General features: G+C 45.9%; 1 pseudogene; it reads right to left on the bottom strand.

Annotated features, from left to right (window-relative positions):
* The window catches only part of LOC116979415, a 66,128-nt pseudogene that overhangs the window by 34,686 nt on the left and 18,149 nt on the right, over positions 1-13,293 (bottom strand).

Below are 13,293 nucleotides of genomic sequence, written 5' to 3' on the forward strand. Positions count from 1 at the left end.
GATATGAAAGTGAATTAGGTGTCAAATTAAACTTATTTTTATGCTTTATCTGATGGGATAAATTGCAGACTTGATTTTTTAAATCTCAAAATTTTGTAACATTGCTACCTGTTCTGCTTTATTTTTAAATAGGAATGGAACAGGGAAAATACCGAGGAAGGTCGTTCCCGTCGGACTGCAATGGACCAGGAGGGTTCCAGCAGTGGGGGGCGACCGGCGGCACCTGGACCGCACAACGATGCGGTCCACAGTCACCGACAGCATTCCGAGCCGAGCCCAGCACCGCTAGCATAGCTCAAGGGAACGTTGGCGACCAACCGCAGCGGGCTGGATGAAAGGCACATTTTTTACCAATAGGAGAGATTTCTCCTAAATTCCGAGTTAGATCCTCACTGGTAAAGACAGTATCCCAAGTGAAAAGCTCACTTAATTAAATCATAACAAAAGCACAGCCTATTCTTAATATTTGAGGGATAGCAGTACAAGGTGAGATAACTGTAACAAGCAGGGAAAATTCTAATTACTGTTCGGTGGCCACTACTGGGAGATTTGTGGGAATTATGGAGATTGCCTCTGTGGTTGAATGGATCGCTGGACTGTACTTCATCAAGTTTACATGAAAGTATTGATTTTGTAAGCCAAGCATTGAGGAGTAAATGAACATGGCCCAGTATCTTTAGCAAAAAGTGGCTGAATGTTGGAGTAAGAAAAAATGTGCAAACCAATTTCTTTTAATTTGTATTTACAAACCGTAAACAGAGGCATCCCACTCAAAATGCTTGGAACTCGTTAAACCACCTAGATACATTGATAAAATTGCCAGTCGTATGTTTGCTCCCAATTTTGGAAAGGATTCCTTCCACACAGTGTGGCAGAAGGTGCTTACTGTCAGGGATCTGTTCTAAGATTACATCCAGAGATGACTAAGTTCTAATTCAGGAATCAAACACCTGATTGTTAAAATAACATTTCTATTTTTAATGAATCTGTTAAGAGTTTCCATGAATGTTAATCACAAGCAACGTTAGTTTGAGAATTAAAGCTCTGAGCCACCTGGAAGGAATACCATGTAACGTGAGTTTACTTACCCACCCCGAGAACCTGTCACTCTCACCCTCATGAGGGAGGAGGCAAGGATTCCAAGGACCTCTTTGTCCAGTTCTGGCTTGAGCCTAGAAGGATAAAAACACAGCAGCAAAGGTATAAAAGACCTCACAACTTGAAACAGGCATAACACAGTATGGATGAATGATTATTCCCTGTGATTCTAACCTGTCAGTGTACATTTTATGGCTGCAATTATTTATAACTTTTCAATATCTGATATAAAGCATCTTTTCTCTTCACACAGAAGAAGAGACAATATAATGCCTCAGGAGAGGAGATGGCTGACTGGGTAAGGCAAAGATGGTGAACATTGTGATCAAGAAGGGTAAATAGGCAAAAGCACGTCGCAAGTGTAAGCTAGAGGTGGGTTCAGATGGTAAGAAGCATCGACATAATTAAACTGGGTCAGATAGAAACATAGAAACATAGAAACATAGAAATTAGGTGCAGGAGTAGGCCATTCGGCCCTTCGAGCCTGCACCGCCATTCAATATGATCATGGCTGATCATCCAACTCAGTATCCCGTACCTGCCTTCTCTCCATACCCTCTGATCCCCTTAGCCACAAGGGCCACATCTAACTCCCTCTTAAATATAGCCAATGAACTGGCCTCGACTACCCTCTGTGGCAGGGAGTTCCAGAGATTCACCACTCTCTGTGTGAAAAAAGTTCTTCTCATCTCGGTTTTAAAGGATTTCCCCCTTATCCTTAAGCTGTGACCCCTTGTCCTGGACTTCCCCAACATCGGGAGCAATCTTCCTGCATCTAGCCTGTCCAACCCCTTAAGAATTTTGTAAGTTTCTATAAGATCCCCTCTCAATCTCCTAAATTCTAGAGAGTATAAACCAAGTCTATCCAGTCTTTCTTCATAAGACAGTCCTGACATCCCAGGAATCAGTCTGGTGAACCTTCTCTGCACTCCCTCTATGGCAATAATGTCCTTCCTCAGATTTGGAGACCAAAACTGTACGCAATACTCCAGATGTGGTCTCACCAAGACCCTGTACAACTGCAGTAGAACCTCCCTGCTCCTATACTCAAATCCTTTTGCTATGAAAGCTAACATACCATTCGCTTTCTTCACTGCCTGCTGCACCTGCATGCCCACTTTCAATGACTGGTGTACCATGACACCCAGGTCTCGCTGCATCTCCCCTTTTCCTAGTCGGCCACCATTTAGATAATAGTCTGCTTTCCTGTTTTTGCCACCAAAATGAATAACCTCACATTTATCCACATTATACTGCATCTGCCAAACATTTGCCCACTCACCCAGCCTATCCAAGTCACCTTGCAGTCTCCTAGCATCTTCCTCACAGCTAACACTGCCCCCCAGCTTAGTGTCATCCGCAAACTTGGAGATATTGCCTTCAATTCCCTCATCCAGATCATTAATATATATTGTAAATAGCTGGGGTCCCAGCACTGAGCCTTGCGGCAGAGATGAGAAGGGGCCAGAAATTGATTCGGTTATGGTTTATTATTTTCACCTGTACCCAGGTACAGTGACAAGGTTTGTTTTGCATGCTATCCAAATAGATCAGATGTACTATACATTCCAGTCAAACTCAAGGACTATGTAGTGACGTTGAGGTACACAACTGAAGATGTGTCTGATTGGTAGCAAAATCACCTAGTGGTCACCCCCAAGAATACCGGGTGTCAGTTGTAGTGAAGAACCTTGGTGATTGTAACATCCAGTCCTACTAATCAATATAGAGCAAAGAGAAAGATACTGAGTACAGAATATAGTTCTCAGCATTGTAGCGCATCAGTTCCATAGACAATGTCCAATGTCCACAATGGGGTAGAGGTGAACCAGACAATACCCTAGCTTATGGAAGGACCGTTCAGAATCCGATAAGAGAGGGGAAGAAGCTGTTGTTAGTCTGGAGGTGCTCACTTTCAAGCTTCTGTATCTTTTATGAGCAAGGAGAAATAGCCCGGGGTGGGACAAGTTTTTAATTATGCTGGCTGCTTGTCCAAGTGTGAAGTGTAGATGGAGCCAATGGTGGGAAGTCTGATATGTGAGATGGACTGGGTTAGGAATGAGATATAGAAATGGACAAGGTTAGAATAGAGTGGACATAGCAAGGAATGGCAAAAAGAGATGGTGGAGAAAGAATGGACAGGGGAATATTGGTAAGATTGTGGGACTGAAATGGGGAGATTGAGAAAGGAGAAAGCCAGATAGAATTTGTCACATTGGGTTGGGATCATCACAGGCTGTACCATCTCTGTGATCCTTTTTGCCTTGGCAATGAACATGGTCGTCAAGTCTGCTGAGCCAGAGTGCCGGGGCCCTTGGACCAAGTCAGGAATGCGCCAACCACCAATCAGAGCCTTCATGGACGACCTGACTGTCACCACTGCGTCAGTGCCAGGAGGCAGGCGGATCCTGCAGGGGTTGGAGAAGCTGATTGGATGGGTAAGGATGAGGTTTAAGCCAGGAAAATCAAGGTCACCGGTGCTGAAGAAGGGCAAAGTCATGGACAGGTTCCGCTTCAGCATTGAAGGGACACCAATCCCAACTGTCTCCGTAAGGCCAGTGAAGAGTCTTGGCAAGGTGTTTAACAGCAGCCTGAAGGATACAGCATCTGTCCAGGCAACCTGTCAGGAGCTGGAGAGCTGGTTGAGAGCAGTGGACCGGTCGGGGCTTCCCGGCAAGATCAAGGCATGGATTTACCAGCATGGTATCCTGCCAAGGATACTCTGGCCACTGCTTGTCTACGAAGTCCCAATATCCATCGTAGAGAGATTGGAGAGGAAAGTCAGCAGCTTTCTCAGGAGGTGGCTGGGACTGCCCAGGAGCCTTAGCAGCATCGCCCTTTACGGAAATAACACCAAGCTCCAGCTGCCCCTGAAGTCCCTGGAGGAGGAGTTCAAGGTGACTCGGGCCAGAGAGGTGATGCTGTACAGGGACTCCAGCGACCCCAAGGTGGCTCAAGCAGGGGTGGAGGTGAAAACTGGGAGGAAGTGGAGAGCCGGCGAAGCCGTGCTGCAAGCAGAGTCTCGGATACGCCACAGAGTCCTGGTGGGAGCAGTGACTCGGGGAAGAGCTGGCCTGGGAATCTTCCCATCTCCCCAGTTTGACAAGGCCAAGGGGAAGGAGAGGCGCAGGCTGGTCCAGGAGGAAGTGAGGGCAGTGGTGGAGGAGGAGAGGTCTACCAGAGCAGTTGGATTGAGGCAGCAGGGAGCCTGGACAAGGTGGGAGCAGGCCATGGACCGAAAAGTCACATGGACTGAGCCCTGGCAGGCTGAACCACAGCGTATCAAGTTCCTGGTCCAGGCAGTGTATGATTTCCTGCCCAGTCCATCGAACCTCTTCATCTGGGGCAAAGCGGAATCTCCAGATTGCCCGCAATGCTCAGGCAAGGGGACGTTGGAACACATCCTGAGCTGTTGCCCAAAGGCTCTTGGGCAGGGCCGGTACACATGGCGTCACGACCAGGTTCTCAAACCCATTGCAGAAGCCATCAGCATGGGAATCAGCAGCTGCAGACAAGAACGCCCCACCACCCAGATGATCACCTTCGTGAAGGCCGGAGTGCAGCTGCCAAGAACCACAGCAGCCAGGAATCAGTCAGGAATCCTGGTGACTGCGCAGGACTGGCAGCTTTCCGTAGACCTGGTAAAACAGCTGAAGTTCCCACGGCACATTGCCACGACCACCCTGAGGCCAGATATCCTCCTGGTCTCAGAGGCGACCAAAAACATCGTCTTGTTGGAACTGACAGTGCCGTGGGAGGACCGTCTGGAGGAGGCCCACGAGAGGAAGATGGCCAAATATGAAGAGCTGGTCATAGACTGCCGCAAGCAGGGCTGGAAGGCAAGGTGTATGCCCATCGAGGTTGGCTGCAGAGGTTTTGCAGGGCAATCGCTCTACAAAGCCTTGAGTGCACTGGGCATAAACGGAGTGGCGAGGAGAAAGGCCATCAAGAACACCACAGAGGCAGCAGAGAAGGCCTCGAGATGACTCTGGATCAGGAGAGGAGGTCCATGGGGAGGAGCGAATGCCACCTGAACACAAGTCGTGGTCTGATCAACCACGGCTGGGTCGCCTGGGTGAGGGTGTCTGATGTTGAAAGACCCGAAACACCCAATGACCCCAGGTTACATCACTGATGATGTGTTCAGGAGCATCTATCGATGTATTTGTATCAATCAATGAGATAGGAGCAAGGAGGAATAGCCCGGGGTGGGACAAGTTTTTAATTACGCTGGCTGCTTGTCCAAGGCAATGTGAAGTGTAGATGGAACCAATGGTGGGAAGTCTGATATGTGAGATGGACTGGGTTAGGAATGAGATATAGAAATGGACAAGGTTAGAATAGAGTGGACATAGCAAGGAATGGCATAAAGAGATGGTAGAGAAAGAATGGACAGGGGAATATTGGTAAGATTGTGGGACTGAAATGGGGAGATTGAGAAAGGAGAAAGCCAGATAGAATTTGTCACAAAAAGTCATTGTTATGAAAAGGTTGCACATTGTGAGAGAATGAATATAATATCATATTTGACATGTTAAAATTCATTAAAAGTGCATCCCTGGTTGCGAATGAATAGGGAGGCACGGTGGCACAGCAGAAGAGTTTTTGCCTTACAGCGCCAGAGACCCCGGTTCAATTCTGACCATGGGTGTCTGTATGGTGTTTGTACATTCTCCCTATGACCGCATGCGTTGTCTCCGAGGGCTCCAGTTACCTCCCACGCACCAAAAACGTACAAGTTTGTAGGTTAATTGGCTTTGATAAAATAATTGTAAATTGTCCCCAGAGTGTAGGATAGTGTTAGCGTATGGGGTGACCGCTGGTCGGTGCAGACTCACTGGGCCGAAGGGCCTGTTTCCATGCTGTATCTCTAAAATCTAAAGTCTAAAGTCCAAAGATTAGCTGGGTTTGTGCTGGATTTGGTTGTGGCCATGTCATGTTCTGTGTTTTATTTGTGTGAGTCCCTGGCATTTGTTACGTAGGTTTCCAGTCATGTCACGTATGTGGTGCTCGAAGCCAAGTTAGTGTCCTCATGTTTGAGTTTTCTATCCCGCGCCAGGCCACGTTTGCCAGACCCTGGGTGAGGCTGTAAACTTTGGTGAAGTTTGAGTTGGCAGCCACAGTGACATTGGAAATACACACATAAAATCTAGTCAATTTTACAATGGTAACATGCTTAAAATCCATTTTCATAATTAATTGGGATGTGATGTGATCATCTTGTGCATTTAGACTCCTGCTCAAGCCTGCACCATTTGTATTCTTCCAGCAGTGCAATTTCCAGTTCTTATTTTGTAATGCATTGATTTATTTTACTGTGTAGGGCACCATTCACTGGCTAAGAAAACAGACATGCAATACATTCCACATGCAACCCAGTAAGCAACCACTAAGAGTGACGCTTCAATTTCCTCTCCGTTTCTTTATGAGATGTCATAGTTATAGAACTATACAGCATGGAACAGGCACTTTGGCTCAACTCATCCATGCCGACCGAATCGCTTTACCAAAATAGTCCCACTTGCCTGTGCCTGTAAATCCTTGGAAATCTTTTTGCAGCTTTTCACTGTAATGACATCCTTCCTATAGTTAGGCGACCAGGGATGTATACACGAACACATGCATGTGCACGCACGCACACATGCATGCATGCACACACATGCATGCGCACACACACACACACACACACACACACACACACACACACACACACATGCCTGCACTCAAACACACATGCATGCACGCACACTCATGCACACACGTGCTCACACACACACACATGCACTCACACACATGCACACTCACACACACATGTATGCACACACACATGCATGTGCACAGACACACACACACATGCACTCACACACAAACACATGTATGCACACACACACACACATGCACACACACATACATCTACACACACATGCACAGACACATGCACTCACACACACAAGCAGATTTCTCATCCAGTAATACGTGCATTGATGCACAAATAACTGCCAACTATCTAATACATTTGACAGAAACAGATCCACTTGATAACTGCCCTTCCATTATCTGGTGAAACCAAACTAGCAATTTTAATTTTCACTCTTTTCATGAATGTAATCACCCTGTCTTGATTTATTTTTCAAATGTTAGAATCTAAAGAATTATATATTCTCCTTCTCCTTAGGCAGCCTCTTAGGACCGAAGGTAATTTGTTTCTCCTCTGGTTTTCTTGCATTCTGAGGTGACTGATGAGGCTGATCTGGATACTGCAGACTCTCCAACAAATGCTGAGCTGTGGAGCCCCTTTGTTTGTGTGGTAGGTGCTCATGCTGAGGTTCACGCAGAGATTGTTTTTGTACCTGCCATGCAATGCCTTGAAATTCTCAATATTATCCCAAACATTCCCACTCCGTCTTGAGAAATAATCGGCCAAGAGTTTGCAGAAGTCCATGGGGATGTTGCATTTCTGCAAGGAAGCTTTGAGCACAGCTTTGAACATTTGATTCTATCTTCTAACCTCCTCAGATGACAGAGCCTGGAATAGAGTGTCTAATACTGGAGTCTGTCTATTGTGGCTGGGTGCATGTGGCAAAGGTCTCAATGCTGGAAATGCAAGCCGGGCAGACCATGCTGAAGATACTTCACTTATTCTTCCAGTAAGTTTGCTGGATTTTGCAGGAACCACGTTGATCAAAGATCATGATGTTGATAGCAATTTTCCAGTCCCCGCAGATGCTCATTGAAGATATTTCATATCTCCAGGGATGGCAGTGATCACGGCTGCTTCGAAGATCTCAAAAACATCAGGTCCCAATTCACCAAAGGTGGTGCTGCCACCTTTGAAGGCAATGGTGGATTTCATTAACAGTATCTCTCTTCAAGAAGTGGCTTTTGATATAAAGGAGGCTGTTCGTGTTTCCCAAGATCTTGCACATAGAATTCTGAGTTGTCTTGAAAAATAGGTTGCCTTTTCCCCCAAGGCACAAATGTGAAATATGCTGTAGTGCAAATTGGAAAGCAACAAGTGGCATTTCTGACATTACTGTTACTGATTGCACCAAAATGCTTAACTGGACTCAGTCTCCCAATCACATACAGAGACACCAACACACACACACACACACACACACACACACCAACACACACCAACACACACACACACAGACACCAACACACACAGACGCCAACACACACACACACAGACACCAACACACACCAACACACACACACACACAGACACCAACACACACCAACACACACACACACACCAACACACACCAACACACACACACAGACACACACACAAATACACACACACACACACACACACAATCACCAACACACACACACACACACACACAAATACACACACACACACACACACACACACACACACACACACACACACACAATCACCAACACACACACACACACACACACACACACACACACACACACACACACAATCACCAACACACACACACACACACACACACACACACACAAATACACACACAAACATCCAGACACACCACAGGGCTGCCAACTTGAGTGTGAGACTGACGCTTTTGACAACATTCTCACGCTCTCACACTGATGACAGAAATTCTCATGCTCAAATTTTTTTAAATATATAAATAAATAAATAAAGTCACACTCCTCCATACTCACCAATGAGAATAGTTTTATTGTTGGCGGGTTCCCCATAAAGAACGAGCAATTGGTTTAAGCCCATCGCACACTATTTAAAATGGCAATGTAGACAACAATTCTGGAGAAACTCAGCGGGTGAGGCAGCATCTATGTTTGAGTTTGAACCTTCTTCACACTCAAGCATTTCTCCAGCATTTTTGTCTACTGCTCTATAGATGCTGCCTCACCCGCATTCACATTCCCGTGCAGATGTTGTGATAGGTGAGACACGGCGGTGGTCCCAGCACCGACCCCCCCGAGGCACCGCTCACACCTCCCACCCTCACCTCCGGCGGCTCTGTGTCCGGCGGCTGCTCTGTCCACACCGCATGGAGTTTTAACCCCGGCCCGGAGCCAGGAGCGGACCGGGTGAGTGTGGGCGTCGGTGCCGCCTCCGGAGCCGCGGGGATGAATCTCGGGCTATAGCTCTGCTCCGATGCCCGACCCCCGGGTCACTGTCCCTCACCTCCCCTGGACCCCCGGGTCACTATCCCTCACCTCTCCCGGGTCCCAGCTGGACACAGAGCAACTGGGCTGACCCCGCATTCCCGGGGAAGGGGGGGAGAGAGGGAAATGCTCCCCGGACATCGCCATGTCTCCGCACACTCCAGGTGTTGTAGCCGCTTCACTGACACACACTCTCACACACAACCTTACACACACTCTCACACACAGCCTAACACATACTCTCACACACACACACACTGGCACACACAGGGTTTAAAGGGATATGGGCCAAATACGGATAAATGGGACTAGTTTAGATGGGGCATCTTGATCTGCATGGACAAGTTGGGATGAAGTGCCTGTTTCCATGCTGTAAGACTATGACACACTGTAGAAAGGGTGAAATTGCTCTGGAGAGGATCCAGGGGCGATTTATGAACATACTGGCAGGGCTGGAATTTTTTATTTCACTTGAAAGAAAGATTTGATAACTGGGATTTTATGCTCGGCAGCAACGGAGGTGAAGAAAATAATTAGTTGAGATGAATAATATTATGAGAATAGGACCTGTTTCGCTTAACAAAGAGTGTCGGAAGGAACTGCAGATGCTGTTTTAAACTGAAGATAGACACTAAAAGCTGGAATAACTCAGCAGGACAGGCAGCATCTCTGGAGAGAAAGAATAGGTGATGCTTCGGGTCGAGACCTTCAGACTGAAGAGGTTGAAAACCAGCCATAAAACACAATGACTGGAGATGTGTATTATCCAACTAAGGGCAGAAATCAGAATCATATGTTCATCTTTATTGACTTGACACCATAATAAATATATTACAGAAAAAAGAATTTAATGGGGTGGCACGGTGGCGCAGCGGTAGAGTTGCTGCCTGACAGCACCACAGACCATGATTTGATCCTGACTACGGGTGCTGTCTGTACAGTATTTGTACATTCTCCTTATGGCCACATGGTTTTCGCTGGATATTCCGATTTCTCCCACATCCGAAAGAAGTGCAGGTTTGTAGACTAATTGGCTTCTGTAAATTGTCCCTGGTGTGTAGGATACAGCTGGTGTATGGTAGATTGCTGGTTGGTGTGGACTTGGTGGGCCGAAGGGCCTGTTTCCATATATATGTTTTACATATATATCTTAATTTCATTGAACCATATACGGTTGAATATGTGGCATTATTTTTGTCTTGTTTCTATCGTCAAAGGATAAGGTTCATTGATTTATTTGTGCAGTACAGTGATGGAAGTCTGACTCCTCTTGCCTTGTTTCTATGTTTTTGTTCCTCTATATATATACATAACAGCATGAATTATAATCCGATTTCCATACATGAATATACTAAGGTCATTCAGGTTCTGCACCTGATGATCAGAGCCTGGCTCTACTGTGGAATGTAATTAGAAATGTAATTTAGCCTAACCTTATTCATACCTAATCCAATTTGAAGCATAACATAGAAACATAGAAAATAGGTGCAGGAGTAGGCCATTCGAGCTTGCACCGCCATTCAATATGATCATGGCTGATCATCCAACTCAGTATCCTGTACTTGCCTTCTCTCAATACCCCCTGATCCCTTTAGCCACAAGGGCCACATCTAACTCCCTCTTAAGTATAGCCAATGAACTGGCCTCAACTACATTCTGTGGAAGAGAATTCCAGAGATTCACCACTCTCTGTGTGAAAAATGTTTTTCTCATCTCGGTCCTAAAAGATTTCCCCCTTATCCTTAAACTGTGACCCCTTGTTCTGGACTTCCCCAACAATCTTCCTGCATCTAGCCTGTCCAACCCCTTAAGAATTTTGCAAGTTTCTATAAGATCCCCCCTGAATCTTCTAAATTCTAGCGAGTACAAGCCGAATCTATCCAGTCTTTCTTCATATGAAAGTCAATGTTGCATTCAAGTGTAAGTTAAAAGACTCGCTACAGTATGCACCAGATTGCACAATTTCAAGCTGAAAAATGCAAAAGCTCCCCACCCTCCCCCCCTCGGTCGCTACACTCCCTCGCAATTTCTCACTCTCAACCCTCACCCAATGTTGGCAGCCCTGCACCAACACACACACACACAGACACCAACACACACACACACACAGACACACACACAGACACACAAACACACACACACCAACACACACACACACACACACACACACACACACAGACACCAACACACGCACACACACAGACACCAAGACGCACACATGCAAATGCAGGCACACCTACACACCCATGTAGTCACAGATACATGGAAACACACAAAGGGAGACACAGATGCTGAAATCTTAATTAGAAAAAAAAGTGCAGGAGGAACTCATCACATCAGTCATAATCAGTGGCGAGAAATGGACAAACAATGTTTTGGCTTTGGATTCTGAATGACAAAATGTTGTCCGTCTATTTCCCTCTCCACGAATGCTGCTTGACCCGTTGAGTTCCTCCAGCACTCTATTTCTTTATTGCAAACACACAAATACACTCATGCATATAAAACACATATGGATACAGCATGCACACCCTCACAAGAGCACATACACAAATACTTGTGCACACACACAAAAATACACACATGCACACATGCACACACACACACACACACACACACACACAAATGTGCACACTCCCTTTGAGCACCGTGGTGAGTGATGCATTTCACACCACTTACTCTGGTTCCTCGACAGCCACTGTCTTTGTGTACTTGTCAAGTTGATAGAAGACTACGTGGGTGACTTGATCAACTGATTGGACACAAAAAAAAACAATGTAATTCACTGGAAGTGACAGGTAACACTCACAGCCCGGACAAGTGATGCCCTTTCTCACACAGAACAGTTAATCAAATGTCAGAAAGCACACTTGTTCTGTCGGTTTCCTACTGACATACTGCCTGCATCTTTGTTTTCTCTTCCTCACAGTTCACACTTCAGACTCTGCTAATGTTCTAATTCCTCCATTCTGACTGGAGGAACAGAGCAGAGTACACAATGTGATTTACTGACAAGTGTAAAGGTTTGCTTGCTAGTGTGACAAAGTATCATGCAGCTTAATTGAAAAAAAAAAGGTTTATAATTAACGCAAGGTGACTCAGACAGAAACCTCGGGGCAAGAATGGAATTGGCCCTGACAATGTCGAGGCAATGTGATGACAAGCTTAATAAAATCAACAAGAATATTTGTATTCATTTTATAAAATGTGCTAGAAAGAGCAACATTCATTACACAACTATAGCTACCCTTCCTGCCTTCTTGAACACTAACAACCATCTATTTTGTGCTTGAGGTTGTGGTTCATTATGGTCAGATTAGAACCAGCCACCTTCCTGCCTACACAAGGGTTTGTGGCCAGGATCGTGCCTATCGTGCGGCTATCCAATGGGTTCATAAGAGGCCACTCATGGGTGATTCTATTGCCTAAAAACTTGTCCCCAGTCAGTAACACTGAATGTGTTAAACAGTTGTGGTTGCTTGTTCTGCCTCGCCACTGATATTGGGCGTTACGGGTGCAGTCCCTACTGCATCGCACATTAGTTGCTGAAGTTGATTTTCAAGGCATTACCAGTTCTAACCAATGTGTCTGGCATGGATGAGCATTGCAGGGAGATGCAGGAATGAGGGCAAATGAAGACCAAGCTTTCCCCGCGAGGCCCAGAGGTGGGAATTATTTATTTCAAAATCAACAAGAACCCCAGGAGTTATATTTAAATGACTTGCCTTGCTCAATATCTTACGCCCACAACTCCCATCCCAATCCTAATGGGGAAATTCAAATATGCAGAATTTGCCCATTCTCTCTAATTTTTGGATTTCCTCCCACAATCTAAAGACGTGCAGGTTAGAAGGTTAATTGGCCACTGTGAATTGCCTCCAGTGTAGAGGCGAGTGGTTGAATCTGCAGGGAATGGATAGGAAGGTGGGGAAGATTAAATGGAATTATTATGATGGGTGTAATGGGTGATTTTTCCCAGAACTAGGCTCTTCGGCTCATTCAATTCATGACATTCATCCATTACCAATTTGTACCAGTTCTATGTCATCCCACTTTCGCATTCAC

Source organism: Amblyraja radiata, chromosome 12 (assembly GCF_010909765.2).
Source record: "Amblyraja radiata isolate CabotCenter1 chromosome 12, sAmbRad1.1.pri, whole genome shotgun sequence".
In the NCBI taxonomy this organism is placed as follows: Eukaryota; Metazoa; Chordata; class Chondrichthyes; order Rajiformes; family Rajidae; genus Amblyraja; species Amblyraja radiata.